Raw genomic sequence first — 27,692 nt, 5'->3', positions numbered from 1 at the left:
TACAGCCTTCCTGCATGGCCCAGCTAAGGCCATACTCAGTCAGTGACCCACAGAAATCATTCTCTGTCAAACATCCATAATTCTGGGCTAGAGGTTTACAGCAGTATCGTGTGCAACAGATTTCCAGCAGCCATTCTGGTGCAGAGCAGCTAGGAAGCCTACTTTGGTGAGCAAYAGGAGAATTCAGAGGGGAGCCTGTACTTCAGATAGATCTAGTATGCAGAAATAATTAGGCTGAAAACTGCTGCAGACTGTTTCATTAAAATGAAGAAGAGAATTTTAATATCTATTAGTGAGCTGTGTTCATGCTCCTGTTTGCTTTCATGGCAGGGGAGAGAGTCTATAGAAGACTGGCCATAAACTTYGGCAGGGACAGTCTTGTTTTTTCCCTCCCTCCAGTTTACCTATCAATACCAGTCCTGGTTGGCAACTCAAAGCCCTGCACTGGTACTGCGCTGCCTACTGGCGGGGAGCCCAAAGCCCCATTTCAGTCACTGGGGTCAGTGGGGCTGTCTGCACAGGCTACCACAACCCTCCCTGCACAGGAAAAGCAGAGCCTTCTTGCTATGCCGCATCCCACTGTCAATGCAAAAATCACTGAGACAAGGATGCACTGCAAAAGGCATTTTTTTAAATCTCCCTGCAATCTAACCAGGGCTTGCCAAATTACTTATTGCAAAATCATCATTTCTTCTCTTTCTTCCAGTCATAAGCCACAACGCAAATATGTAAWAACAGTAATAACTTTCCTATTCATCTCTTGTCATTGAAGATGTTTATTACGATAGAAACTCTCTCATTATCTTCTAAAGACAAACATTAGCAGAACAGTAATTATTCAAAGTTGCTGGTGCCATGTCCTGTAATATTCTCTCTGTGCTTTGAAAGAACCATTTTCTCTCCATGACAATTAAATTCCTAGCATTGCAAATCAGCACACATGCTCTCTTAACACAGACACCTTTATAAGAAGCAGAGACCATTCCAAGGCATGAGCTGGCCCTTCTCCTCTTTTAATTTATGTGCTTTTATACAGAGATGAAAACTGTAATACCAGCCAGACCACATCAGTATAGACTTGAAATGTCAGTGGAAGCTAGGACAGTCCCTGGCAGTCTTGGCTTGGGAAGCCAGCAGGCCAGTCAACAGCACCGAGAGGAAGTGTTTTGAGCTCAGAAATCAGGAAAGGGAAGCAGCTCACTTTGCCACTGGCCTGCTGTTCAGCTGCAACATAGAAGTACACACACAGTGCATGCAATCAGGTGGGGAATCAGCTGATCCATGGATACTAAGGAAAAGTCCCAAATCTCACTATTTGCAACCTTTCTTTGGCTTCTTCTGAGTCTTCACCCCTAGGAAGGGAATGAGGAGCAGGGACTGACCCTACTGCTCATACTGGACACCACTGAAATGGGACTAACACCAGCTGATGGGTACGACAGGCTGAACTAAGCAGAAGTCACACCGTAAACCTGAAACACATGCCTTACGTTTACAGAACTGCACAGAGCATTTCACAATTCACTGCTATTTAATATTGCTATTTTGTGACTCATGCCRTTGCTTTTATTACCCTGCGGATTGTCAGAGAGATGACAGACACCGGGGATGGATGGGTACGAGAGCACAATGAGAGAYTGGTCTGTGAGATCTGGAGCACTCTGAAAAGTATACAAGGGAAAGCAGCTGGTGTCTAGCATCAAGAAAGAAGCCAAACTTCAGGATAATCAAGACAAAGTGAATGAGGATTTTCTCATTGCCAAGAACAGCTCTGAATGATAGGGCTGTGACTTCAAACTGTGCGGCTGTCTGAGACCACCACACTCCATCTGGCAGTTTGTAAGCAACGAGCCACAGCACTCAGGCATGCAGGAAACAGGCAGAAGATACAGAGGCTTTGTGCTCCAGAGATAGTCAGGGCAGCCGGCGGCATCCTCAAGGAAAGGGCTGGCATATTTAGAGCTACAACTCCTGCACACACTGAAGGTCGATGTTTGAAAGAACACTACTTTTATGCAACAATACCAAAAAGAGCTAAGAGCAGCCTGAGATCATTCTGTTAGCTTGCAACACCTCTGTGGAAGGCATGAGCATTGCAAAGGACTTGCCAAAGGGCCTTAAAAGCATAATCTCTCTGACTTGTAAACAGCACTTCTGCTTCTAAATCATCCAAGGGATTCTAAAGGTGACACTGAGGGTGCTTACAGGACAACACTGCTGAAGGATAGAGAGGGAGACATGTTCCTTGTGAGAAAAATAAGGAAAAAGAAATGAAGAAYTAAACAGAATTTTAATTAAAAATCATTTAAGACCACTTTCTYCTGAAGCATCCAGAAATCCACCCCCAGTCCCGTCCACAACCTTCTTCCAGATCTGCAAAACCTTGCCAGCAGATTTATCGCTACAGAGAGATTCTGAATCTCTCAGTTAATTCTCCACAATAATCCTGAAATACCTAAACCCTTAGTGAACCTCTTCCTTGTCCTTTTAGTTTCATACAGATGTGGGAACTCAATTTATCYGTAATTCAAGAGCTCAGACTGATCCCCAGAGACCCCCTGCAGCTAGCCAGACACAACTTTTATGAAGCTCAAGCCATAGTTTCATATGGAGAACAGATACTGCATGACTGGAAAGACAGTTCACAGGCCAGTACCTGATAAACCGTGCTCTAATGCACAGCTATTTGAATGGACTTGAATTGTAACCACAGCTATAATGGTTATTCTTGTGTGGCTTAATATAACCGAGACAGAATTCTAGTTCATTTTTATAGGCTTAACAGAAGGTGTCCTAAGAGGAAAGGAAGACAGTTGTCCCAGAAATGAGCAGCTGCCATTAAATGGAGATCCAGATTTTGACACAACCAAAGCTCAGAGGTGATCCTATCTGTGGTTTTAATTTGGAGACACCTATCATGGGGAAAGTTCAACATCTTGACAGAGAGAACAGATCTTGTTCACGTGGCTGCCAGTTCAGTTTAAAATACCTGACTGACACTTACAGAGCCTCACAACAAACTTCTTCTCTTCTTGGAGTTGGGCCTACTYGAGTGAGGCGGCTGCAAGGTTTGAACCACCAGAATGTGTGCTTTAACTCTACCACTAAAGGCACTTGTCATTAGATGCAGAAACTGTGCCTTAATTCCCAGCAGAGATGGATGATTCAGTAGACTTCTAAAGATCAAGACGAGTCTCTTCGGTCACAAGGATTTTCTCGCTCAGTAGTCTCCATATCCTGATTCACTGACAAGGAGGTGTCAGCAAGAGCCACTCGGTGTTGCTTGTCATTAGTTTGGCTTCTTCAGACTGACAGGACAAAACTTGTTGCTTCTGATGGCCAAGTAAAGCTTAAGGACTGCTATTCTGACCTGWGGTTAGCTGCAGATGTCATTTATGCCCTGTTCTTAAATGGGAGCAATCACCAAATGTCACCAAGAGACAGAGAYAGTTCAAAAGGTTCAAGAAAATGGAACACGTATCATCAGTTTGACAAAAATCTATTTTTTGACCTGATCCATTTACCTACTGGCAATCTATTCACTGTCATACTGAGGCATTGCAGAGAGACTGTAAATTTGGTTTGCACCCACAGGTATCCACAAAATTAAAATCTGTATGTCAAAGCCAAGTTACTCGTTTCACCCCTCTCCAGTATCCCAGCACCTCAGTACTTCCCTATCATATAGATCTGTTGGAGAAGKTTCAAATTCTTGGTCCTTTATTATTTGGTTAAGGAAAGATATTTAGAGCTTCTTCTCATCCTGCCATAAACAGAACTTGAATTTTAACTCATACAATTAAACTAAGCTATTGAAACATGCAAATAGGAATTAGGAAATCTAGGTTTTCCTAACTTCCTTTTAATCTTTCATTAATTTATGGATATTCAAAAGTTTAGAATGTAACAGGAAGCCATTTATCATAGATTTCTTTTAAGTGTGAGATCAAAACAATAACAAAAACTTAGGTTATAAAAGCACTATGCAAGATGAACAGATTTTGTAGTAAGAAAGCCCATCATTTTTTCTCAGCCTAAAATAAAAAGAAGCAATAAATGACTGACAGCAAATTACAGTCAACAGAGAAAAAAATCATCATACATTATAATTCAGTCTCCACTTTGTTGACTGCAGTTTGCTGTCAATCACTTATAGCTTTTTTTTCATTTGGGATAGGGAAAAAGGTTGCTGTATCATTCTTCCTCAGCAGGTTGTCTGTTTTCTTGCAGGCACTTTCTACCTGAGGTATTTAAAATGTTCTCATCTTGTACTTAACAGAAACGTATAATAAACCTCCCAATTACCTTCTACCCTTTTAAATGTCAAACCAATCAAAAGGCTGAAAGGGAAAAATTAAAGCCTATTTTCAGAAGAGCACACTTACTAATATATCACTGACCTTCAAGAGAAGAGTAAGATAACACAACTTTCTTCAGCACGTATTCTGGCTTCCATCATTTCACTCAAGAACCTACCAGATGAACTCAAAAATGTGGGATCTGCTGTAAAAATGACTCTTTGAAAATATAATCAGATTTAATCTAGATATCTATCTAAAAATGTGGTATCTGATGGATTCTGACTTCAGTCAGACTCTGTGACTTTGATTAACTGYAAGATAACTTGGACTGGGAGGAGGGAAGGAAGAAGAGAAACCAGAGTCATTATTTGAAGAGCAGCAGCATTTGAAACTCATCTGCTCTCTGATTTTGTTACAAACAGGGGGCCCAATCCTTATGTTCTTGCTTAAGTCATGACAGGGCAGCCTCACCATTCCCTAGCATGAAAGGAGTTCTCAGCCCACCGGCAGCAGCCCCGCCGCTCCGAGGGTGCCRTGCAGAAGTCTCTTGCAGGAGGAACAGCCCAGGCAGCAAAGCACTGAGAAGTTCCACTGCTGCATGGAAATGAGCAGAGCCATCTGCCCGATTAACACATCAAGACCTGATCATTAGGGTACAAAGGCAAAACCCTTGAAATTTGGGCTCTGGTTGCCAGTCTTTTGAGAGCAGGGTCCACAGTGAATGAACACGTGAGCATGTAAACAACAGGTTCCAGGCCATGTGAAACTTGCTGATTTACTCATTTTACCATGATACCATGGAAACCGCGTATGACTGTCTACACCACTAAGCTAAGTGCTAAGCAGGGATCCCTGAGGCAGCAAGGTCCTGAAAGCAGCAGCTCTCTACCACGCTAAAAAAGCCCCATGSAGAATTCATACCAGATGCTCTGATCTGTTTAATATCAGACTATTTTGCAGCCCCAACACAAGCTACAACCTCATAGCTCATCCCCTTCTAGAATCTGAATTCCTGTTTCATCATGATGCTCCCATGCAACGCAGAGCCAGCTCCWGGGCCACAGAGACGTAGTCTAAGGCTCAGTTCAGGCAGCCTGTAGAAGTAYTGTGCATTCACTATCTCCATCCCAGGCAGCTGTAAAACTGCTCAGCTCAAAGACAAATACAACATCCGTGCTCCTGACCCATGCAGAAGTCAGTATCGYACCAGGGGGTTTAACACGGCATTGTAAAGCACCTCTCTGCTCCCCAGACTTGGAGCTYGTTCAGCACTGCAGTGACCTGCTGCAGCAAACCCCTGCATTGCTGGGTCCAAGCCTTTGATGTCCTCAGCAGACGATCAGCCATTACAGTAATACCAAATGACTGTCCCTAATGAGTAGAGCAGCAAAGCAGGCAAAATAATTCATTTTYTACTTTGATGGCTAAGTTGGGAAATGAAAAAAAAATAATGTCTTTTCTAAACCAAACCCAAAATATCATTTTTTCTTTTCAACAACCTGAAAGATAATTGTTTTAATCCAACTGAACCACCTTATGCAACCCCAAAACAGAGTGCTCTACGCTGACAGCAGGCATTTAAACCAAATGTTCTTAAAGAGCAGGACAGGTTTGGGAAYGAAGCGCCACAGCCAAAGGAAAGGCACTTTGCTAGAAATCATGTCCCTGGCACAGGAACTGCACATCCCTCAGGATCTAGCCCATCATGCAATGATGAAGTAAATTATTTTTAGTATCTACGGACAACATCTCTGTTAACCAGAGGGTAGGTACATCCTGTAATTGGCGTTCATACAACCTTCTGCCACATTACTTTCTTCTCCACATAGCACTGAATATTGTTAAGAAATATGCTCATATGAGGCTCATGAAAGATTACCATCCCCATCACACACAATGTTTTACTAAAACTTAATTTAATTTTGTACTATAACTTAYATCAATTCTTCACATTTAGGAGTACCACATTAACACCTGTGTTTGCCCTTTGCTAACTCTTCAAGCCCAAACCATGTTTGGGTGAGTCTTCCTGACAAACCTGTATTCCTCAGATATGAACATAAATTAACCCTGCTAAGGGTGAGGAAGATGCTAAATTTTTATAACAATGTTAAGCACAACAACGTCACTGGTGAGACATTAATTCTGACATTGTAAAAATTCTGCTTGCATTTTACAGATATACAGAACAAATGTCACCATAGGGCACGGTGCACATGATCAGTGGGTCTGGGCGGATAAAGAGGAGCACAGGCTGTTCCTCYGTATGGGACAGTACCAGCTATAACACTGTAACCCAGGGAGATTTATGATGCTGTGGCAGCCTACAGCTCCTGACTTTGAGGGCATGCTGCTCTTAACAGCACTTGCTGTTGCCTTTTGAATGCATATGTCTTTCTTCTGGAAATAGCTCTGCTTTGTGATTCCTCAGACATCTAAAGTTTTCCTCCTTTTTCCCCTTACCTTCCTGCCCACCACACACTCTAAGGAACTCTCCTAATATTTAATCTGAAATTATCCTTTGACTTTTCATTCCAGRTGACTGCGAAATACCTTTGCCAGGTCTAAAAGGAAGAGAGCAGTGCCAATCATGCAAAGACCACAACCCCTAGTGCAGGTCCATGTTCTCGGCCAGCTGAGACTGCTGTCTCAAGCACCAGTTCTTTCTCATTACCTTGCCGGTCCCACCTGGTTCTTCTGAAATCCTTCTGAAGTCCTTCAGCCTCTGGCCCTCTCCCAGCATGTCTACGTCACRGAAGAAAGGGTGCATTCAGGTCTGGAGACACACATTTGGCTTTGCACATTTCTGGACAAACCTGGAGGAATCTGGATCCAAATTTTCAAAGCTATTCCCTGAAAAAACCTGTCTGTACAGGCCTTGAATTCAAATTCTTTAAAATAACTGAAGTGGACGCACAGAAATACTGCCTGTTTGCACTGAGACTCAGCGCAGTAAGGTTAACCTCTAGGGGGAAAAAAAAGATAAAAAACAACCGTCAGAAATGATTCTAAGAYCTGATATGCGAGAACAGAAGAGAGAGCTCAATTAAACCAAGACTAACCAGGCTTTGCTGCCTCTTACTATTAGATATGCCAAGATAGTTATTAAACTTTCAGACAAAACCACTTTCAATAAACTTTGCTTTCATTTACCATTCACCTACCAGTGACAGATGAGAATCTCAATCGTGGAACCATAGCCAGATGGCTAAGAAATCTGCCAGGCAGCGCTTGGAGAGTATTCGAACCCCTCGATCTGTTCCCTTTCTCTATCTGGTCTACTGAACTGGAGAACTGCTCTAGAAACATTACATGGTACTGCACAGTCTTAGCTGAAGAAATGAAGTTATATTGTGCAGGTGAACAACTTGCAGACAGTAAGATGATAAACTTTCCCCAAACAATGCTTCAGTTTAGACTGAAGAATAAACTGTTCAGGTAGCCCACAACTCTACCGCTTCACGYAACTCTAACACTGCATAAACAAACTTGCCCAGGTACCAACTCTCCTGTCCTGCTTCCTTTTCACTTGCCCAGGAAATGCAGGCACCTTCAGCTAACCAGATCCAGGCAGGGACCCACCTTGCTCAACAGGACAGGTTCTCCCCACTCTGGTCCCACCCGGCTTGGAGGGCTGATGCCCCAAGACAAATCTGGGAAAAGGCCCCTTTGGCTCCCTCCTTACCCTGGGCTCACAGCTGATGTGTCATGGAAGCAGCCCTGGGTCTTCCAGCTGCAAAACTGCAGTCCCAGCTGTTCCAGGCAGGCCCCAAGGAGATGAGACCTTTCGAGGCTAAGCACAGCCTGTTCCAGCCCTAAAGCACCCCAGTCAAAGAGCACCTGGGAAAGATGCCGACGGACAYGGGTTTCATCGCCACAGCACACATGCACAGCTCAGATAACTCATAAGTCCTGTGAGTAAGCCCAGCAAAGCATCCGAAGACACAAGGTTTACTTAGGAGACAGAATTGCCAAGGAAAACACTCCTCCTGCCCCAGGCAGTACTCTTCYAATACTAGCTTTCCAAAAGTCCTTTCCTCCTGAAGAATCCTGTTGCTACCATGAGGGGCAGCCATGCAAGAGACTAAGCATTCCCTCTTAGCCATCTGGCCCCATATTTGCTCCTCCACATAGCAGAAGGCAAGGATCAGAGGGTACAGCTTGCCTTCCACCAGCTCAGCACAGCGTCCTCAGACCCATGGGACCAAGGCTCTAGAAGACATGAGGAAAGGAGTCCTCCCCAAACCATATTGCTGTTGGCTGTCTTATTGCAATCTGCCTCCACCCATCCTCCCGGCCTTGTACCTATCCCTCCCTCTATCTCCATTCTCTTCCTGCATTGCCTGTGTCCCCACCCTTAGCCCCACTCCCGCATCTTTCTGCTCCAATTCACTCAAAGGCCCTGGCAAATGGAGCCGGGCACTCCCCAGTCTCCTCCCTCACCAGCTGACCACATCTGCCCAGGGGGCTCCCATGCTGCATCCCGCTGGAGGTTTGGCAGACAAGCTTTTATCTCCATGCAGCTCAACCAGATGAAGAGTGCAGAGATCACCTCCCAGGGAATTAACCCAGGTAGCTGTTTCTTTGAATGYGGCAATACTTGTTTTACACTGAAAATGCAGCCCTGTTAAATACCTTGCTAGGGTTTTTGCCTGAAACTGAGYATTCTGAGGTAGGTGATGGACGCTATTCTCCTGCCAGCCCGATGAGGCCTCAGTGCTCGCTGACCTGTTCTGCTGACAGAACACTGATCCCTGGTTCTTCTTTCCTAAGGGTCCCTCCAGTCCCACTGCTCTGATAAAAAGATTATTTGAGATGAGATCAGAACTTCTTTAAAACCTTTGTTTTATTTATCGATTGACTGCAGAGTGGGAGATTTATCATGAGCTTCAGCATTTGTTATGCCGTGGCTGCAGGCACAATTTTGTGACAGTCACACTGCTGACGGGCACACTCAGAGCCAACTCCCCAGTTTTTTGGCAACTTTTATTAAGAGAAAAATGGTTGATGCCAGGAGCAGTGGTGGCTTAGGGCTGGTGTTCTACTGCCCTGAATAGCAAGCAGGTAAAACATTACCTAGGAAYGTCCAACTCATCAACCATGCCAAAACTAATGCTTATTGTTTGGGAAGCCTTTAAAAAAAGAAGGAAAAAATGGTTTGGTATTATTACAATTGTCAAATCCCAGCATAAGCTGCACTGTGCTACCCCAAGGGAGGGCTGCTGCAGCACCTAGATCAGGGTTTAAGCTCCATGCAGCCTAAACAGTACATTTTCTCCCCTTTCTATAGGGATTTACAAGTACCAGCAGCCACAGAGACCGTCATGCAGCCTAGTAAATTCACACAAACTTAAAGAGATTTTGTTTTCTTTGCTGCCCTGGCTCCTGAAATTTATTAACATGGCACTGGATGGCTCCAAGAATACCACCTGCCAGGTCTGTTCCCACTTCCTAAAATAGCATTATAAATCATATGCCAGGAGAACATCCTGAATGCTGATGAGTTGAAGTTATGGCCATGATGAGTTGCCAGAAAGAGTAACTGATTTTTCTCCTTCAGCTTAAGCAGAAATGTTCACACGTGCCATAGCCACTGCTCTGTTGAGCTGCCTCTCTGAACAGGATGGAATATGTTTATAGGAGCAATCATCTTCTCAGCACTGGTTGTTAACACAATTAACGAACGGTTCACTGGTTTATAGCCCGCGGTTCCATCAGCAGCAGTAATAAGCAAGGCTTTAGTTAAGACAGTTTCTTCCTTTAGAACATGATAAAACTATGATTAGTTTTACATTCAGACTCAGAAAATGGAGGAAAATAATTTCCAGCYGCTTCTGAAGCGTGCTAGGGTACGTATGTGCTTGTTTGCTGCCTTTTGAGCACTTATTAAATGGGGCTGTTGTTAGTAATGTAGCTTCTCAAGACACAGTGTAATTAACTAATCCCCTCACAGGGGAAGCGTTTGTAAGATCGGGCTGGATGCAGAGCAGGTAATTTGGACTGCACACAGAGGATTCATCCACACTGCTCCACAAAAGCGCTCCAGAGCAGGTCTGTGTGGGCTCCAGCAAGCCACCAGGCATCTGCAGGCTCCTTCTAAAGGGGATTAATTCTAGTCATTCGAACTGGAGTAGAAGTGTCTGTCTATCCTGAATGATCACCTGTGTTGTATTGAGAGTTTGCTACCCACTGTGCATCAGGTAAGAAAAAGTGGAAAAGTTGCTTAAAGAAAGATTATTCCAGTTTACTTTGTGCTGTCTAGTGAAATGGTTGGGAACAAATCTGATGGTCTGAGAGCAAAGGAGCCTGTACCAGGAAGAGAAGGAAGTACAATACTGGGGAAAAAAAAACTCATGTGGATATAAATTAGTCAAGGATTAATTTAGATTGAAAATGACAAGTAAGCCTCCAGGCCTTCCAGGCAGGGAGCTCTGTATTTCCAAACAGGGTACAGGCAACTCAGAAGCAAACTGCTAGAAGACAGAGGTTGACAAGTTCCTTGCATTCATGCCGTATGACAGAAGAGCAGAGATGCTGMAGCAAGAAATTAAAGCATACGTCTCAAGTCTTAAGGTGTCCAATACATGGAGGAACCTACTAACAACTCTAAAATGCCTTAATTGTGGCATTTCTCTGTACAACATTCTATCATTCCTGTGCTTCAGGGCTTCTATCTGCTGCTTGAAAGGGCCTGGGACAAACTTTCTCTTAATGAGTAACTTTTTTCCTTTCTTTTCACCTTAATTCAAAGCATTAGAAGCTGGCCAGCACAAGAGATGGTGTGCAACATAAAATGCACTGTGCCTCCATATCAGGTAAGCTTCAAGAGCRTGCTGTCTTGCTCAGCTGGTCGTGGTCAGACAGGCCACCAGGAAGGCTTCTGTTTGGATAAATACCTCTCCAGAAAGAAAAACTCCCCCTCTTCATGACTTTCACTGTCATACTGGATCATCTCAGAAGCTGGAACTTCTGCCTCGAATTTAAATACYGATGTCCAATACTATGTCAGGACTGGTGGATTTTCAGCCCTGCAGTAGCAAGTCCCGTGGATATCACAAAACTGAGTTTGGTGTGATTTCGTTTATTTGCCAAATACTGACTACTGACTGAAACAGGTCTCTCCAGCAAGGAAAGGAATATCATTTCTGCTAAGAGACGTTCCTCACTTTTCCTTGGCTGAGCCACTGATCTTCACTTCTCAGTCTTTGTGCTCATTAATCTCTCTGCAGTCACGAAAGCTAACTCCCTGACTAACTTCCAAAGACCTGCTGGGAGGTCTCAGCTTCTGCTTTCAGGATGGGGGTCTGAGGGCAAGAGGTTGGGGAGTTGGGGTGAATTTCATTGGCTTTGAGACAACATAGGCAGCACCAGAGTCTGTCTCTCAGCAGAGGTAGGCACAATACGAGAACACCCACACAAATGCAGCTGGCTGAATTGGACCTGTATTTGTCTTAACTATATTATTTTCCTGTGCATGATCCCCAGCAGAGGGTTCTCCTCATCTCTGTCCTGGTCTGCAATGCTTCAGGATGTCTATCTGGAAACAGCAGGAAGGAGAGTGTGATAAATAAAAAGAGAAAGTAGCATTTCTATGTCTTCTCGGAAGAACAGGTTCTTTCATAAAAGACACAGAACAAGCAGGGAACAGAAAAGTAGAAAGAAGTTAGGAACAAAAGGCAAAGGAAGAACTGTTTGTCAGGGCAGAAAGGTCCAGCCCCTTTATATCTAACTCTTCCAGTGAAAGGAAAGGTGAGCTAGAAAAAAAGCAGAGCATCCATGCTGGAGTAGACATCTCTTCTCTGAACATAAATTACTTCAGTTCTGCTATCTATCCCAGAAAGCATCTCACAGCTGAGACACGACATGCTGAAATGGTAGAGAAGAAAGAGTGCAAACTGATGCAAAATACTTAGGGCTGAGGGACAAGATGCTTAAGACTGCAAGAGTTTGGGGACAGCAGGAGGCAGAGAGGACCCAGCAGCTTATGTGGTGACAACCGTTCACTGGGATGACATGCAAAATGAAAACAACAACAAAGAAGTTAAACCCACTTGCAGGAGGTGCCGTGCAGGGACGGAGACGCCGAGGAAGGGATTCTTATGCCCTCGATCAAGCAGACGGACGGTGGCTGTGCGCGCGCAGGTACGCCGCAGCAGGCAGGCCAGCGAGCGCAGCACAGCTCGGCATGCAAGGCCTTCGCGTTTCTATGGCAATCTCTCACATCTTCAGCCAGTTTCTCACAACAGCAAGTGCTGTTTCCCACAGACCACCCTAAGGAACGCTCTGCACTGTAAACGCTTGCTGTTTGTACCAATCCCATTAGCAATGGGAAAGTTCGAAGGAACAAAACCACCCGGGAACGTTTTCAGGACAGGCGTGACGCAGGAAGGCAGAAAGCCCTGGCCCTCCTGCACAGGCCAGACCACGCGGCAGCACAGAATCGCTCTCCGGAGGCGCCCGCGAGCGTGTCCCCATCCACCGAACGCAGGAATCCACACGCCTGCCCCGCGCAGGGCGTCGCGGCCCCGGGAAGCCCGCCGCCGCAGACAAGCGGCCGCTCCGCGCCGAAGCTACCGAGCGGCGCGGCTGTGCAGACAGGCAGCGCGAGTGCCGGAGCAGAGAGGGTCGCTACGCGAGGACCACGAGTGCCACCCGCAGCGCGGCCCGCGGCCCCAGGCCTGCCAGCCGCTGCGCGCACCCGCCCGGCCCACGCGGCCCGCGGGCAGCGCTGCGCCGCGCCGCCCGGGGCCGAGCTCCCGCCTCGCGGGGCCCAGCACGTCCGAAAGCCCTCAGCCCCTGCAGATGCGGTCACAGCCTGCAACAGGCTGTACTGGGACGGCTGATAGCGGCATTCTAACATTATGGGCACGCGCTAGTTGGCGGGTCCTGCCGCGGCTAAGCGTGGGAGTTCGCTAGGAGAGCGACTCTGCCTTAGCACCATAGAATCACAGAACCAGTAAGGCTGGAAGGGACCTCTGGAGGTCATCTAGCCCAACCCCCCCGCTCAGCAGGGTCACCTACAGCAGGTCACCTTGCTGACAGAGAACAGCAGCACAGGAAGTCCAGGAGGTTTTGCACAGAGGCACTTTCGCATCAGGACCTGCGGCAGAACAGAGGAGCAGGAGAGGACAAGAGAAAGGTGCCCTGGGAGGTGCCTTCCGCCGCTTCGCTCGCTGTGATTGCTGGGAAGCGCTCCGCCGCAGCAGGACCGAGCGTTCACAACCGCGAGCCCAGGCCGTGGGAATTCAACACGCGGAGGCTACAGCAAGCCCAAACCCAGCCTCCGTGGGGGCAGAGGACACGGCGTGAAGGAGATACTTGGCTGCTCTAAATACTAAATAGGAAAGTCATTCGAACTGAGACCATCGCGGGTCCGAGCTCCCCAGTATTGCTTTGCTTTGGCATCCCCAAGCAATCGCACTGCTGCTACCTCCGCGCCCACCTCCTGGGCCGGCACGGCGTGTGTCTGCTTCCCAGGCAGAGCCTTCCCCTYGGGCTCTGTGGAAAGCTCAGCCCTGCCCTGCCCGCGCAGCTAACAGCAGAGCACGCTCYGCGGAGACTGCACTGTGGCAAAAATGCAATGTTTAAGCAAAGAAAACATTCTAGCACAGTCGTAGTTGTGTCAGCCCAGGAGCCCTGAGCAGCCCCCTGGCTGGAAACCACACACTGCAAAAGCTCGGACCTCAGAGCCTCCTACAGACCAGATGCTCAACCAAGAGACTCTCATTTCTTAAAGCTGGCCATGAAGCTTTAAAACGGTTATGACCAGACCTGAGCATTTCATGTCAGCCTAAAGTCCAAAGAGGAAAGATTGATATTGTCCTACATATAACCTGAGGAGATTATTCTATTACTACTGTCAGAAGTTGGACAGACATTTTATCCCCTCCTGAGTGTCCCATTTCCAAAAGACACTACTGAAAATTTCAGCTCAGTCTTTTAAGCTCTAGCACAAAACTGTGACTTCATCATGATAAATGACCATTTTAGAACTGAACTTTCTTAACTGTTCAGCAGGACTGATCTACTTGTGGCTGGTACTTCCAGCTGCCAGGGCCTGTAAGACTTACACATGCCTGATCACATCACACACTGCTCCTGAGAGCAGTGGTCTCATGGTCTTCAGCTGGAGTAATCTACGTGAAATAGCTCCAGAGAGCAAGAACTCGTGTGAAGTGATCCAAAGTGATCCAGTGTCGTCCTCACAGCCCACGTACTCACAGATGAGTTGAGAATGAATCAGAGCAGGGCAGTGCAACACTCCCTTTACTCTTCCCGCAGGCAGCTAAGGCAGAGCCCTGAAATCAGCYTCCCCGCAGCGCTGACACTGGGGGGATCCCCAGTGACCCTTACGATCTGCCGCTCACCTCCGCTCGCGACAGCACCCTGCCTCAGCCTCCCCATCACAGCACAGGAGCGCGGCTGGAGGAAACAGCTCTTGAAAACTCTGCTGCCGAGACATGTTTCACTCCTTCTTCCCTTGTGTCTTTGCTCAGCACTTCCCAAGCAAATTGTCACCACAARCCTCTGTCCTGCCGGGGCAGCGCTGCCCGAGGGGAGGGCCCTCGGGGCCTGTGGGCAGACCAGGTGGATCACCTACCTGCTGCAGCTCCCCCCTGGACAGGCATCACACACGTGAGAGGGCTGCAGCTGCCCTGGGGAAKGTGGAAGAGCGTCTCCCTGGCCCAAGTGAAAGGAACAGAGAAGCCTTCTGACGAAATCATGCTAATGGCACACTAATTGCTTTCAGGACGCTGTCTTCAGAGATTAATGTCTCAAAGTTTAACGGGATCACCGACCGCAGTGTTACAGCATAGAAACATCACAGTTTCTCTAAGTATTATAGACGATGCTGACACCAGTTCCAGACCAATGATCCAGGAATGATTGCAAGGAACCTTTACACATGCATATACCAGCAACGAAAAGGTCATAACATTTATCTGGCCGAGCTGCATCTTTGCAGTCTCTGGTTCATTTGGAAGAGACACACAAACCACAGCTGCATATAGACACAAAGTGCACCGAACCCAGCCCAACACATACTCGTATTCTGACGGGGCAAAAGGGGCAATGCTTTAGGTTTCTTTCAAGTCCCATTTTTCACATACACTCATAATTCAATTGCTTGGGAACAACTGTAAACAAACTAATATAAAATTAGTTCAACACATATAATGTCTATTGCTGCATGAAAAAAGGATTGTCAAGAGCTCTCAAGTGTAGGTCATTGCTGTCTTCTGCACAACACCTTCATGACTTAGGTATGTGTCCATCTCTCCAGAGAAAAGCATACGAATGCCTCAGAACTCCRGCACCCCTGCATCAGAGACGGATCATTCAGAGAAAGTGAAGTAGGATCAAAGTCTGGTGAAAAAAGAATGGCATATTTTAAAAAATGAATGAACAAACAAAACTAGCCACACTGAACTGTCTCATCACGCCCACTGTTTCTGCAGGAAATTCACACTGCTGTATCAGAAGGGACTCGCATAAACTGATCAGGATCATCCAACACTACTATCAATAAACTCTACACACCACCGTGTACCTGCAAGCACTGCAAAGGGCCACAGCAACAGGGGGATGGACCGAGGAGGTGAAGTGGAGAAAATCCATTCAGCACCTTCAACCCCAGTGAACAGGAGAAAGCACAGGAGCTGGGATGTCAAGTGACAGTTGTGCATCCCCCCCCCCACACACACACACATGCACACTCTTAATCCCTCTCCGAATCAGTCAGATTGCTCTGCAAATAGCTCTTCTGGGAATATAGAAACTATAGTGTTGCTTGAAATCTATAAAACCATCACTCTAAAATGGTGGTATTCCCTTCCACCTGCATTTCAAAGTCACAAGTGCTTATTTCAGCACACAAATACAAGAAGCTCTGCTTCAGGATCTGAACAATTTCTGTGCTTCCAGAAGAGCAGTTTGCAATACAAGACAGCTGAGCCAGTCAGAGCCAGRGGAGGGACAGAACAGAAACACACGCGATTTCCCAGATGTATAATCAGGGCAGCTGCACTTACTAGCATTTATCACCTTCACTCAGAAAATGCAATTAATAAGTGATAAGTCTACTGTGACACTCTCGCACTTGTACTCTCCAACCATCTCTTCCGTTCACTTCTAACCCATCCCACCAGCCCTTCTCTTCTATCTCCTTTGCCCTCTCCCCTCCTGGTCTGGCTGCCAGCCTGGAGAACAGCCAAGGACCACCCTCCCCATCGCAGCATCACCCTGTCCGTATCACCTCCTCTCACCCGGTGGGCCCTGGAGCACAGCCATCAAGGACGTGTCTGTTCCCCTTCAGACAGGTGCAGGGTGGTGATAAATGGTTTGCTCCTCTGCTTTTTTATAGCAAAAATCTGCTTTGAGGGAGAAGCTACTAGCAAAGTCAGACAGCAGAGGCCATGAGACAACATGCACACAAGTCTACTGTGTGCTCTTATGAGCAACAGCAGCTTGTTGTAGGACAGAGCAAGCTAAGGCAGCACAAGAGGTTGTCCACACAGGTCTGGCTTTATGTTTTGCAAACAAAAAGGGGGGGGGGAAACGAGTAAAGGACGTTTTTAAACCAATAGWAAACAATCCACATAAAATCAGACAAGTGATTTTATGGTCCATCTACATTTTCATTAAAATATCTACTTTCCCACAGATAAACACCAATAAAACAATACCGCACACAAATGGATTTAGGAACACATAGGGGTTGCACCTCACTGCTGCTATTTAGGTCATATATTTTTAGAGGATTTTAGTGCAATACAAGTGGATAATAGCAAATTTTAAATAAAAATCCTGGATGTTTCTAATAAAAATCTCTGAAAATAGTCAGAATCAATTTCAACTTCTTYATGGAAGAGGGAATATAACACATAGTCTACCTATTATAGTGATCTTATTTTGAACAGAGAAGAGTATTTAACACAGRAAATCTTCAACAGAGTTAAAAGGAAGCAAGATTTCCCACTTTCCATCGAAAGCACAAGTTAGCAATGCTGGAAGGTAAAAACAGAGAGTGCACCTGCAACAAGGCCCTTCTGCCCGACGCTGCCAGCCGCAAGGAAAGCTACTCGTACACGCACAGCGCCAGTGCCTCCCCACGCAGAGACCTTGCGAACACTGACCGTGCCCCAGATTCTTTGGAGAAGCAAAGCCAGCCCAGTCAGGAGCACCGAAGTTGCCTATAAACCGAGGGAATCACCCCGACAGCGTGAGAGCCGCGTAACACCCGTGTAACGCAGTAGCACCCAACCGTACGCAGCAYGGCCGCCCTCCCAGCCCGTCCACCTCTCCCGTGAGGCTGCCRCGGCCGMGCTCCCGCCCCAGCGCCGCCGCACRGCAAACCCTCCTCCGACAGCCTCCAGCCGACGGCCCCGGGGTGGGCTGACCCCGTCCCCGCGCCGGGGACGTCAGCGAGACGTGGGCTGGAGCTGCGCACGTGCAACGGGTGTYGGACTGGCCCACGCTGAACAACAGCCCTTAACGTGTTCAACAAAGCACTCCTCCTMCTCCTCCTCCTCGTCCTCCTCSTCCKSGAGGACGGTTCAGCCACCTCCTCTCCCAGCCCAGGGAGCCCGAGGAGGCCGTGAACCCACGCGTAGGTACACGTCCCCCGCCTCACGTGGCACAGAGGGGCTCATGCTCCCTCCGTAAACGCCTGGGGCACGGACGCCAGGACGCTGTATCCTGCCCCAGTGGGYAGCGCCTCAGGGAGAGGTGGAAACATCGGAGGAGACACAGGTAAGATCCACACAGGATCGGGCAGAAGTTATAGAAACCCTGAATCCTCACGCCGCAGTCAAGAGCCCTGCGGGAGCCTGTGGGGCAGAGGATTGGCTGAGGGTGTCGTAACCTGCCACTGCAGCCCCGCTCTGCRGCGGTCACCGCACAGGGAGTAAATCTGAAAAAACAGACACTCTCCCCAAAGTGTTATCTTGATGAGCCAACATCTGCCAGYGAACAAAGCAGTTTCTGAAACAGTTTCCAACCAGCTCCATTTAAATACGCAATAACCTGGGGATCCCAAAGGGAAGACTGCAAGGTGCCCTGGTTGGAAGGCGTAACTATCTTGGCAGGAAGGAAGTGCCAGGTAATTAAATCCTTTTTTGCTTAACAAAGAAAAGCATGTGAAGAACCAACTGCTTGAAGGTAAAGCCAGAAACGTTCAAATCACACACGGTACGTACTTTTAACAACCTGGATGATTAGAATAAACAACCAAAGGAAAAGTGATTTCTCTGTTTCTCTACTTCTTCAAATCACACTTGGATACCTTTCAAGAAAGGTGCTTTACAGACACGCAAGTCACCAGCCTCCATGCAGGATMCAGGGGGAAAATTCAATGGCCTGTGACATCAGGGAGGTCAAATTAGATAATCTGATCTTCCCCCAACTTTGAACTCTACCAGTCTGAAAAACTGGTAGAGTATTAGTTGCAACACAGCAAAAAGTATCCTAGTTAAAGTATTTATAGMACAAAGGAAAAAAAATACTGTCTGTAAACTGCAGCTTCCACCATCATCATTTGCAGATGTAATTAGCATTATAAAGTTCACTGCTAATTTTGCAATGCCGTCACATGCATGCTCCAGCAAGACCAAAGCAACCGCTGAGAAGCAGACAACTAGGAAACAAAGTCTCGGCATCACGCTTCCTCCTTTTGCAGTCAAGCCCGAAGACAGTGTGCATAAATGCAACCTTAAAGAGCGCAACATCTGCAGATCAAGCACATCCACATGCATCCTCGAGTAGCGCAGACCTCCTGGAGTGTAACGACACAGACTCCCAGCCACTCCGCACAGGGAGGCTAATTCCAAATAAAAGATTTCTGCTTTATTACTACTCCATTTTACTGCTTTTTAATGAACCATTAACCACAGTAGAAACAGTACTGAAATGTTTACTAAAKAGTTTGTGAACTATTATTTCTTTCTTTTCTGCTGTATGTAGCTCTTCAATTCATCTGTAGTTTTTTCCTCTTTCAGATTTATACTACTTTTATTTGTTGGTTAATACCAACATAATTGGTATAACCACTCCATGTTATTCCACACTATTTCACAGTTGCTAATACTTAACATAAAATCTCCTAACTCAAAGGTTCTGACACATCCAAACTTTTTCCAGGAGTTACATTGTCCTGGAGGTTGCTTTGTCTCTGTCTCAATTTCTCAGTCTGCAGCAAAGCCGTAGAGAAACCTTCTTTCTAGTCTTGGTGAGAGCCTGGTGAGAGTCTTTTCATGGTAAAACCACGGAAATTAAGCCTGTGATGTGGGTGAGATGATACTGTTTGAGGATTTCAGGTTCACCATTGTATCTGACACTGCAGGTAGCCTGAAAAGAAACTACTTTCCCAGGTTGCTCACAACCTAAAAGGCTGAGCAGAGATGTAACCCACTTAAGGTCATGCAGCAGCAGTAGCAAAACCAGGCATGGGCATCATCTTCCCAAGCAGCACACTATCTTGGGACATATTTTCTATGCAACCTGTAATCCTATTTGCAGTATTAGAACTGTACTAAACTCATTTGATGCTACTTTTCCCCCAGACTCTTATTTCTTACTCTGGAAATGTAGTGTAGAAAGCAACTTTTGTTTGACCAAAGCCCAGAAAGAAAGTTAAAGAAATTATTTAACTATGAAGTTGCAAGTACAGAAAGAAAACCAGGTGATTAAAAAAAGCCCCCATGGATTAGAGCGTAACATTTCCTGTCAAATTTCCTACTTGGATAGGGTGAGCAGCCTGGTGAGCAAGAAAGCAGCAATAGCTGTGATATATCCTGACTTTATCAAGGCTTTAGAGACGGTCATGAGAGTCACAAGCAAACCAGGGAAATACAGACCTTAGGAAATCAGCATAAAGCAGAACTCAGTTGCTGAAAAACTAGTCTAGTCTCAGGCAGTTATTGTGAGTGGTTTACAGCCAAACACAGAGCATTTCAAATGCATTCCCAGTTATCTGTCCTAGTCCTAATTCTGTTTTTGAAGTGTTTAGGGGACTGTTATTACGGAATAAAGAGTCAACTGACACAGTTTGCAAATACACCACTGTGCAAATACTTTAAATTAAAATCTTAATTATTCTGATAACCTGAAATCAACATATGATATGACCAGCATAAAACCCAACAGACTCAGTCATGAGGCAGGTGAATTATAAACAAGCTGGGAGAAAGCTTGGATGACACGCAGGTCACAGACTAACCAAGAACCAACAATTACAAGCTGTTTCAAAAAAAAAGAAAAATCCCATTCTCGGCTACATGGGCATGCTCACTGCATGTACTAAATGAGCAATAATTGCTCCTCTCTTCAGAGCACTAGCAAGAGGTCCGCTGGAATAACACATCCCGTTTTGAGCAGCAGACACTGAGGGAGATACAGACAGCTTAGATCCCAGCAAGAACGACCAGAAGTTTCAAAATCACTTACTAGAGAAAAAGTTGAAGAAATGCTCTCTGAGTCWAGAGAAAGGAGAAAAAGGAAGAGGAGGAGGAGATACGCTCCAGTCCTGTGGGGTCTGGMAGCCTTGGTGGAGTAGGAGAGGGGTAGCACATAAAACCAGAATGTGGTAAGAGAAGGCAGAGACTAGAGCAAGTTATGGAATAAGGAGAAGCGTGGCATGGAGCCAAGRCTCATGTCATGGCTGGGCAAAAAATGTTGCAAGGCAGGAGCTGCCATTTACCATGGAAAAGAGTCCAAATAGCCTGTCCTTTCTGGGGTGGCCWGCCCCTGGCCAGGCATCATACAGCCATGAAGAAATCCCAGCAGCAGCAGAGCTGCCCTCGTGCTAAGGAGAACTGGGTACCACGAGCCCATCTGGAACGAGGACATGAGCATAAGACATCCCTAAACCATCACACATCTTCCCACCACTGTTCCCTCCAGTCCTCCTCAGACAGGGGCATGTTGTAAGAGTACAGCATTTGCAGAAGGCTCTCCTCAGCCCCAGAAGGAAACTACGTGTCACCATAGCCAGAGGACAGCATAGGAACACAAGTGGAGAATGAACCAGGTTCATCTTTCTTAACCAGAAACAGGGTGGGGGGAGACATTCCTTTTCCTAACCCGCTTTTCTTGCTTCCCTCTGCAGTGAAATGATGAGCATAAACTCAGCTGTAATAGCTCTAGGGCACCGAACGCTCCCTGAGAACCCAGTTAATTTAACCATTAGTATAACCCTAGAAATCAGGAGTAATGGATGCTTTGCTAATCYGCACCTGAATTTTGTCCTCTGAGTGACAAGATCTGATACAGTCCTTATGCATCACTTTCATGCCTCAGTAAAGTTAATCCATGTGCTTTCATTAAACACATTGTAAAGCTTAAACATTGGAAACCTAATTAGTTATATCTGGTGAAGGCTCAAATTCATTCTGCCTGTCAGTGCAAGAACAGGATGGATTCCTAGGAGCATGACTGTCTGGTTGAAAGCCAAGTAAAGCTAAGTTAATGTATTTGTCATGCTCATCCTTCCTGTCCAAGCTAAGCTTGTGGATTGAATGCAATCCATGCAAGGAGTGTTACTGAAGTGACAGGATTTTTTAAGCTATGTTGATTTGTTGTGAAATAGGGAGCATCTGAATAGCTTCTGTGAAGAAGTAGATTATTCCTCAAATCTCTCCTGCCCTTGAATCAAATTTTTTTCTGGCCAAAAAACAGAACAGACAAAAAACCCCCAAACAAATAAACAAAAAAAACAAACAACCCCCCTCCCTTTAGAATCATTCATGTTTTTTTCTTGAAAAGGGAAAGATTTCAACCCACACAATTTTAAACAAATTCTTTCTCAGATCATCTTTCTAATGTTAAATTATTGACTCATCACTTACTGTCTGGCTGGTCAGATGGAGAAGAAGAAAGTAAGACAGGATAATCACTGTCAGTCCTGCCAACACACTGCTTGGGCAGATAATACAGCATTTTTGCAATACTCAAGCTGAGCAGGCTGGATGCAGGACTGGGAATAGGCTCCTGGGACCTTATCCCAGCCTCGCCAGAGCTCTGGTGCAAGATCTTGGCCTTCTCCATGCTTTGCGCCTCAGTTTCCCATTTGATGAACCCTGGTGGGCACCTGAATGAATCATGCCTCACAGGAGTTTCCTTCTGTAACAAAATTGTGTTCTGCTCTTCATAGCAAAGGAAGTAACGGAGCGCACGCCCGAGCAATTTAGAGCAGCACATTCTCCAGGAAGGAGCTCTCAGAGCGATACCTCCCTGACGCGCCCTACAAGAACAACTCAAGAGCCACGTGGCTCCAGCAGACACTGGTCACCGGTGCCCAGGGGGGATCCCACCCCCCGACGATGCCCCACGCTGCGTTCCTGCAGCCAGCCAGCCACCACCCACCCTTTCCCAACAYGATCGAGGGCTGCTCCAACGGAAGGCCCAGCGACAGGGAGACCACACAACACTCAGAGGCATTTCGCTCTGAGTTTCCAGCTGCTCCAGTTTTTCCTGGGAAAGGCCTGGCTTTCAGTATCACCTTCTGTTATCTCCACAAGGTCACTGAGATCTCAGTTTCCTCCCAGTATGGCTACATCCCTCTGTTAAGCTTGATTTTCACAGGAATATTTAYTTTCACCATAGCAAATGTGACTTTATCCTTGCCTTGGCAGACTGGCTGATCTGTCCCCTGGCGTCAGTCTGACGCAGTGCTGTTCACCACCATGTTCACTCCACTCCCCCATTTGCCAGGTTGCATTTCCTGGATCTTTCTAGACAAGCTTTGCCTGCCCATTGCATTCTCTCAAGAAAACGAAAATTCATCTTGAAAGAAAGCCTGAAGTTATGAGGTAGATACAAGATACAATCAAAAACTGAGAATAATACTTCATCAACCAGAAATATTAAGAGCAAAGGCAACTAACAGTGCATCTGAGCTGGCCACACATTTGAACCCTGTGTTACTCATTTACAGAACTTGAACTTGAAAAATGGCAAGAACAACCTCTCCAGAAGCACTGGCCATTGCCAGGGAAAGAGCGATTCTCAGAGGTGCTGGCCTCCCAGCCCACCTCACGTGACRTGAGGCATCCAGCAGGCCAAAGGGAGGAGGCATCACTTCAGGAACTAAGAGCAGAGCATGGGATCCTTGGGCATCCCACATAAACCACTGGGGAAAGAAGGGACAGCAGCAGAGGCCCCAGATGGGTTTGTAGGACAGCAGCTTGCACCATGTGCAGAGCACRGGCCAACCCTGTACACCCAGGCTCCAGCAGGGAAGAGGAATGYCCTGCTGCCCATCTCCACAGCACACAGTGGAACACAACACAGCAGCACAGCAGCTGCTAGTTTACTTGGGGTTTGGACAGAGTGACAGGTCTGCATGGGGACATGGAGCAGGCCCGGTGGGATCAGTACATCTTGCAACAGAAGTTGTCACAATGCTCTATCTTTCAGTGTGATGGCATCCCTGTAGTTCACTTCCCCAGAAGGGGCTGGGAGAAGGACTTAAAGGAGGGCTTTAATTAGTCCCTTGAGAGACCAGCTGGCAGATCAGCTGAACCACCAAGCTGGTGACCTCCCTCTGCTCAGCTTGCCCCAATACCAGCAGGAATGCGCACAGCAGGCTGCTTCCCCTTTCTCTAAAAGTACCCAGAGCCAAAGCTCCCCAAGGACAAGCTTCTGTGATTTTACTGTATTTTCCATATGGATAACTTATTTTAACACAGTTATCCTGKGAAAAAGAAAGCAAAAAACCCAAGTCCAGCCACTGAGGCAGCCAAAGAGTAGCACAGTCTTAGGAAAGCAATGAATGCAAGAGAAAAAGGAAGTGCAAATCTCTAAGGCTTCTTAGTCATCTGTGAGATCTGGCCCTACTTAACGATCCTCAGAAACCCACAAGTCCACCCATCCTATTTCACCACGAGCAGCTCAGGACAGGCACCTCCGCCATGCCCTTCATRACATCTGCCAGGCTGGCAGGTGGACTGCCATTGCACCTCATGAACTGAACCCTGCAGTGGAAAATATCTCCATGGAAATATTCCGGAAGAAACGTGTTGGTTGTCTCACACAGCCAACCCAGCTTTCTGGGAACGGAAGAATCAGTTGCACACCCAACTTCCAGGGACTGCTTTACACTTAAGTTCTACAAATAATGCTTCATTTCCAACCACAAAATATTTTCCTGAGCTTGGGTAACCTTAAGACAGACACTGCCTCGCATACCAAAAGGTATCAGCTTGCTAGACACTGCAGCATCATGCATGCAATGGCTTCTTCCAGGATTAGCACGACTGGGCTTGGCTAACGCTCCCCAGCTTTGCAGCCGACTAGCTTTACTTTAACTCTCCAGTTCTTGAGACTGACACCTGAAGAGTTCATTTCCTAACAAATCACTAGGGCTGAAAATAGATCTTTTTTTTCTTTTTATGTCACTTAGTAAGAGTTTAAAACTCACATTATACTATAGTCAGTCTGTCAAAAAAGCATCCGTTCTTTCCGGATAACGACGAGGTTTCCTGCGTACAGGTATTACGGATAGATGTTCTTTCGCTAAGCTTCCTTAAACAAAGCCAATTCTATTCTGGTACCTGTCTTTCACGTGGTTAACTTTGAGAGTGGCTGGGTAGCAGTTTTACTGTGTAAGTTAAGTGTCTTCAGCTGGGGAGAGCAGCAGAAGGCAAATGCACAAAGCTGGTCCATTGCTCGTACAAGAGGCAGAGAAATCTCAGCAGACATTTTGTATTTCTAAAAAACTTCAACCACCAGAAATAAGCAGTAGAATAYAAGGAAAAGTTGGGTATACCTAACGGACCACTCTTTGATATGTAAGCTAGTTTTATTTAAAATCATTGATTTATAAATTCTATTTAAAATTTAAGAGAAAACAAAACTTATTTTAATGGCAAATCTTAAAATCTCTTCTTTTTAAATCTCTCAAGCAACATTAATCTGTTTGGAAGAACATTAGCAATGATTAYGCTAATGAAATCAATTCATGACAATTACTTAGCTTCTACTGTTCTTAGAATTAAAATTTTATGTTATATTTTCTTCTAAATCAAGCCATTGATCCTCACATGAATTAGAATTATACCAGTTCACAAAATCCACAGACTAATTGAATAGTTAACCAAGTGTTCAATAAACTTCACACCTGAATATTGTACTCGTTAAAACTGCTTAATTAGATTTTGCTCCTTGCATAAATAGCTCTAAATGTAGACTGCTTGGTTTCACTTTCCATTTAACTTTATTTTCAGAACACATTAGCAAAATAACTAACCATTTATCAAATTTCTTTATTTTTTTTTACAATACAGAGCTGATTGCAATAGCAGAAAAAGATGGTAATTTCTTTTAAGTGCTTATTAGCCAGATCTACTACAGCCGCAAAGTCTCCACGAGTGCAGACTGTACGCACACAGGCCCAGCTCAGCAATGCATTCAAAAGACTGCTCAGCCCTTGCTTAAGCTATTTCTATATAAGCAAATGCTCAGCTGAACCAGAACTTATCACATTTGCATTAAGAATTGAAGTGTTTTTATTTCCTCAAGCCTTTTAAGGATTTTACCTTCTGTCCTCCATGTCCACATCTTGTCTTTCCTTACTATATTTTATTCATCTTTTAAGTCACTGACACTCTCCTGCTATCCTTTTATATTTTCCTGAGCAGGAAAATTCTGAGTGCATTTTTACTTCGGACACACTTGCTGGCCCTCAGCTCTGCACTTGGAGATAGATGCAGCTGTTCTCCTTTTGCATCTATAGCTGGAAGGTCTCTGCAAACCCTGACAGATGTGTCCCCATCAGACACTCCCTGACGGTACAGCCGAGGCTCTTCACAGCTGTAGCACCTAGAAACTTGCCTTTCAGAACGATCCGTTTTACCAGCAATGCAGACCACGCAGCCAGTTTGYGTTTTGCCATCATTTTTCTCTTTGACTTCTTGACTGAATAAAAGTATTCCAGTTCCCTGGTGACTGTGGGCCATGCAACAGAGCARCCCAAAGCACCAGCAATACTCAAGATCCCAGCACAGGCAGAGAACTTGCTAGTGAAACACACTGCTGGCAGATCATGCTGAGGAGGAAAGCAGCAGACCATAAGACCAAGTTCCTCACCAGTCTGAGAAGAGCAGAAATTCCTTCCTAACTCTTTTTTGGAATGATTTGCCCTGAATATGCAAATAGCACATATGAATCAAACACCTGGAGAAAAATTTCTATCATTTCAGTGCCTGATCCATCTCCRCCCTCCCCTTCCCCATGTTTTCCCCTCAGCTGCCCACTGCTGTTTCAAAGCAAGTTAGGGCAAAGTTAAAGTGTGCAACACAAACCAACGTACCTCTGGTGGAGCATGCAATGCAGAAAAGTTACTTCCTGCCTCTGAAAAGGGCTCAACTCACACCCTGAAGGATGAGATTTTATTACTGTCTTAATGCAAATGCTGAACTCTTTTCAGGTCCCACAACGACTCCAGTTTCTCTAAGGAGTCATCTTCCCTTTCCCATACACWTGGAAGATCATCCCAGGCTTGCTCAGCCAGCATCCCTTACCACATCAGGCCCTCACTGAAAAGCTCTTCATCTTCCAGGCGCAGGAAAGAGAGAGCAAAGAGCAGAGAGCGGATGACTGCAGAGCCCCACCTGCTGCAGCACTGAGACAGGAGAACATCAGCTGAGGAGTATTTGGGTAGGATCTGAGGCTTCCTCCCTGTTAACAGCTTTGCCAGATGTTCATTGTTATTTTTAACGTGTTTATTATTAATTGTTGCCCTTCCCCATTCATTTTTGATATTCATACATAGTATAACTGGTGTGGCAGCCACAGAGCTGTTATCTCTTCAGTGAGACTATTATAAATTCATTTCCATCATAACATCTTATAGACATTGCTCACATTAGATATGAAAATTTTATGGAATGTACTAAAGCTGTTGCACACAGCAGCAGTTTTTCAAACATAAACATCTTGGACACTTTAAAGACACTTCTTTCCCAAGACCAGGCAGCATTCAGTCACACTGAGAACCACATGTCAGCAAAATATACATTTTAATTAAACTCTAAAAAAAATAGTCAAGCACAGCTTAAAAATAGTTTTTGAAACTTGATGCATATTTATGTTTTTAGTCTATCCAAATAGTCTTTGTGCAAACAATGTGCATATGCTATAATTAATATTAAAACTTTTAAGCCCAATGGATATTGAAATGTTTGCTTCAGAAGGAAACATTTAGTAAGGAAATACTAGTAGATTTCCCTCACGCACTGAAAGCTGGAGACAACATAAATAAATCTTGGCATGGATAGGCCAAAGCATAGTTATCCTTCTCAGTTCCCCAGGATACTGATGCCTTTTATTTGGAGGACACTGAGCAGAGCAGTGCTGATGCCTAGCAAGAATAACTGGGATTTCAGACATGTCYCT

General features: G+C 45.7%; 1 protein-coding gene across 10 annotated transcripts in view; it reads right to left on the bottom strand.

Annotated features, from left to right (window-relative positions):
* Positions 1–27,692, bottom strand: part of LOC146599834 (uncharacterized) — a 258,807-nt gene that overhangs the window by 176,080 nt on the left and 55,035 nt on the right. For 4 of the 10 annotated variants that reach the window (XR_014894912.1, XR_014894911.1, XR_014894909.1 and 1 more), the window contains exon 2: positions 15,553–15,668. The exons of the other annotated variants lie outside the window; for them this stretch is intronic. The gene's annotated coding sequence lies outside the window, so the exon portion shown is untranslated. The remainder of the gene's footprint in view (positions 1–15,552; positions 15,669–27,692) is intronic. 10 annotated transcript variants of the gene reach the window in all.

Source organism: Rhea americana, unplaced genomic scaffold (genome assembly GCF_003343005.1).
Source record: "Rhea americana isolate MKP2758 unplaced genomic scaffold, rheAme1 scaffold_131, whole genome shotgun sequence".
NCBI classification, from domain to species: Eukaryota; Metazoa; Chordata; class Aves; order Rheiformes; family Rheidae; genus Rhea; species Rhea americana.
This window is presented reverse-complemented; position numbering and strand designations above follow the sequence as displayed.